This window comes from Cornus florida, unplaced genomic scaffold (genome assembly GCF_030987335.1).
Source record: "Cornus florida cultivar Cherokee Brave unplaced genomic scaffold, ASM3098733v1 CherokeeBrave_3.0.0_Hap2_Chr02, whole genome shotgun sequence".
NCBI classification, from domain to species: domain Eukaryota; kingdom Viridiplantae; phylum Streptophyta; class Magnoliopsida; order Cornales; family Cornaceae; genus Cornus; species Cornus florida.
In genome coordinates, this window is record NW_026775572.1 from 82,319,445 (window position 1) to 82,323,878 (window position 4,434).

Sequence of the window (4,434 nt, forward strand, 5' to 3'; positions counted from 1 at the left end):
TCTTTTCTTTTAGCTTTCACCTTTTATAGTCACATTGATTTGTGTATTAAATAGAGGTGGTAATTCATGGTCATAATCGTGTTATGTCGATTTATTAGTATTTCACGAAATATGTCAATTCAATTTCGTTTAATAATCATGTCAGAGACTCTCTACACAAACACGTCCAATCTATTAAATGAGTTACATAGATAAACCTATTTAACCTGCTTAATTTAAGTGAGTCATGTTAACCATTTATTAATTTAAGATAAAAATAAAAATATAACAAAAAAAATAACATACTAGGAAACAAATTTCATGAAAATGAAAATAATTTGGACACTACAATTACCATAAATAAATAAATAAATAAAGGTCCATATTGAATTTATATTGAAATAGCAAAAATATTTATAATAATTGGGTTAAACCATGTTATCTGTTTATTGTGTTGACCATGACATGAGTTTGACATAATTAATTAAACAGGTTAAATTTCAAAATACAAACACGACACGATTGATTAAACAAGTTAAATAGCTTAACACAATAATGTATAACACGAACACCCTTAAAGTCAATCCAAACCCACTAATTTTGTATTGTATTCGAGTTGAGTTGGCGGCTATGTCAAAATTTGTCACTCCTAGATATACCAAGAAATGATTATAATTAATTTTATTTCACAAAATAAAATGATGTAATTTACTTATTTCAACAAAGTCCATTGGATTTGAACCATGTATAAAAGCTTAGAATAGATTCCTTTCTGTTGGAGTCCAATTCTAATTCCAATTCCAATTCAATTTATCAAACCTAGTGCATCCCACTGGTGTTCGAAGTTTGGTGGAGAGAAGAAACTTAGTGCATCCCAAATTCCTATACATACATGAAGAATTATAATTATAGAAAATATTAGGTGTAGAAAATTATATACATACTAATTTTGCATTGTTATTTATTATTATTATTATTATTATTATTATTATTATTATTATTATTATTATTATATATATTAATTAAGAAAAAAAAATCATAATAATTTCATTATTTGTTAGAGTTTTATCAAAACTCTTTTTATATTAATAGGTAATTTGTGTTAAAATTTTATAGAAACTCTTTTTATATTAATTAATAAAAAAATATGACAACAATCATAGAAGCGGTACCATATGACTTGATCATGTATCACACATTTCACATTTGCAGATGATTTACTTATCTTCTGTCATGCTGATATCACCTCCATTTCCATTATTAAGTCAGCTCTTGACCTTTTCTCCTCACTTTCTGCTTTGGCCATTAACCCCTCCAAAAGCTTCGTTTTCCTTTCAGGTATTGATCATTCAAGTGAGATTCTATTCTCTAACTTTCTTGGTGTTGGAATTGGGTCACTCCCCGTCAAGCATCTTAGAGTTTTCCTCATCTCCACTAGGCTCAAAGCTGCTGACTGCAATCTGATACTCAAAAAAATCACAGCAAGAATCCATCATTGGTCTTCTAGAAGCCTCTTTTATGCTGGAAGACTAGTTCTCATCAAATCTGTTCTTGTGTCCACTCAATTGTACTGGTCTAGTATATTTATTCTACTATAGAAGGTGATCAATGACCTCTCTGCATTGCTGAGGAGATTTCTCTGGACTGGACCTTAAGAAGACTGGTGCTAGGGTTAAGTGGTGTAATGTATGTAAGCCTATCTCTGATAGTGGTCTAGGGCTTCCTAACCTTGAAGTTGCAAATAGGGCTGCAATTCTCAAACACATTTGGGAACTCAGAGTTAAAAGCAATCAAAGAATATGGATCTACTAGTGCAAGACTTATCTTATCAAGGATCAGTGCTTCTGGACCATCAAAATCCCACAAACATGTTCATGGAGTTAGAGGAAAATCCTCCAGTTAAGGCCTCTTACAAGGAAACTCATCAAACACAAGGTTGGCAATGGTGCATCTACCCATCTCTGGTATAATTTTTGGCTTGATAGAAGTCCCCTTTCTCAACTCTACCCCATTTACATTACCTAACCAGCAAGTATCTCCCCCAATGTTGTGGTCAGTGATTTCATTGATGCTAGTACATGGAGTTTTCCTCAACCCCTCTCCTCCTAAATACCTGATCTAAACAACATTCAACCTCCCAATCCCTCAGAGCCAGACCAATTTACTTGGGTAGCTAGACCTACAGGAAAATATAGCCTTAAGCATACTATAGCAGCCATTTCCCAAGCCCATTCCCCAGTACCTTGGTCAAACCTTGTCTGGAAGTCCATAACCATCCCCAAACACAAAAATGATACTGTGGATTGCAGTTCAACCCAAACTCTCCACACTGGACTCCAAATGTATGTCTTACATTGATTCTGCTAATGTATGACACCTATACTCAACCCTACCAAAAACACACTCTCACTTTTTCTTTGATTGTGAATTTGTCTCCCCCATATGGAAGTTCATTCAACACAAATGTCGATTTTACACAAGAAGTGAAAACTGGCCACAATTTGTCTTCTGGGCTACTCACCACTGGAATCACTCTTCTCCCATAATAGATATGTGTTGTTTAGCCCTTGCCTCCATGGTGTATCACATTTGGCAGGAGAGGAACAATAGAGTTTTCAGATCCTCCCCTTCTTCGCAATCATCTGTGCTAAAGCTTATATATAATTCAGTTGCTGAAGCCCTAAGATCCCGCCACAATGAATGCTACTCTCAGCTTGCTTTGGAATGGTCCTATTCTCCAGCTGCGACTCGTCCACCACCCCTTCCTCCAGATTAGTAAGCAGAGGTGAAGCCTCAAGGAGGCTGGAAACAGCCTTGTTGCCGGAACTGTTAGGACATTCATTTCTAATGGTCAACGCCGTTAGTAACGACTATCCTCCACATCCTTGTTGAGGATCCATTGCCTCTCTGTTGTTCCCTATTTTGGGTTTGGCCTTCTATGTAACATCTTTCAATAGTTTGGGTTTGGCCTAACTCTATTATGGGTTGGCCTTCTGTGTACTGTTCTTGTTTCCCTTTGGGCCTCTCTTGGGCCCAATGTATCTCTCTTATTATTAATATATTTGCTTAACCATTCCAAAAAAAAAAAATCACACACACATCGACAACCCCATTAGCGTTTATAAACACTTCAGATTTACAATCAAGATATATATACAGATTTACAATCAAGATATATATATATAAAGAAAATGAACAAACACATACATATCAAGTTTTAACACTAACATGGATCAAATTCAAATACCATTGTCTAAAACCAAATCTAAAAAAGTCTTATATATTATCTAGCTCACACATTGTATCATGCCTGAGGAGGAGGATGTCAAACACCATCTTCAACCTTACCACCATTGCTTCCTTTTTCAGCAGCAATTGCTTTTGATCCAACACCAGCCACAACGCGGCTGCATTTTCGCTTCACCCAGCCAAAACAGTCCCCATGACTGATACTAATTTCCAATGGTGTCACTGTCCGACGTGCACAAATCCTTCCCAACAAGCACGAAATAATTGTGAGAATCGCTAGCACCGAGATATATGACTGCAAAAAATGGCCCCATAGATCGTGAAGACTGCCCCGAACTGCTCGGCACAGTTTTGGAATTAGGCACCGCTTCCTGAGGCTGTTGCTGTTCAGGCAAGGACGGCGATGTTGTAGCCATTACTTGCTAGAAGCAAATGGTCCCATGAAAGTAAATATATACACACACATATACAATCAACTTTCTTTTTTTATTTTATTTTATTATTTATGGCAAGAATGTTAGATGTTGGATTAGAGAGATCATAGATCAACTATTGGACCCAGGAAACTGTGCTCTTTTTCTTTCTTGTTTTTTTTTATGGCAAGAATAGTCTCAGGGGTTAGCGGTCATACTCAAAGTCGAGCTTTCAAAGATAACGGGGATCTATCTTATTGCTGGGCCTATAAATACATTTGTCTTAGGGATGGCAAAATTTGACACGATTCGTCAATATTATGCGAGTTAAACAGGTTTAGATTGACCTTAAATGGATTTGGATCTTAAATGGGTCGACACGGTTAACCAATTTATTTAATCGTATCGTTTTCGAATTAAGATGATTCATCCCGTATAACCCGTTTAATTATACGTGTCATAAACAAATTTATATTTAAGTTCTAATATAATTATCTAAACTTCTGTTTTATAATTTATTCTTTTGCAAACTAGATACTATTTAGTAATTTTATTGTATTAAAACTTATATTTTTCTAGGTATTTATTATTTGATCGAATATTATTAATAATTTAAATAATATAATTTTCTGTTTTAGTAAATAAGTCATTAAATGAGTTACATGTGTATCCTTAATAAACAAATAGAATTAGTGTTGATAATTTATGACACGAATTTTAAACGAATTATGTTCAAATTGAATTATTCAATAAAATACCTTTATGTCAACACAACACACTATTATAATCCGTC

General features: G+C 34.6%; 1 pseudogene; it reads right to left on the reverse strand.

The window, feature by feature from the left end:
• Positions 1 to 2,952: 2,952 nt before the first annotated feature.
• Positions 2,953 to 4,187, reverse strand: LOC132287923 (uncharacterized; annotated as a pseudogene).
• Positions 4,188 to 4,434: the final 247 nt, after the last annotated feature.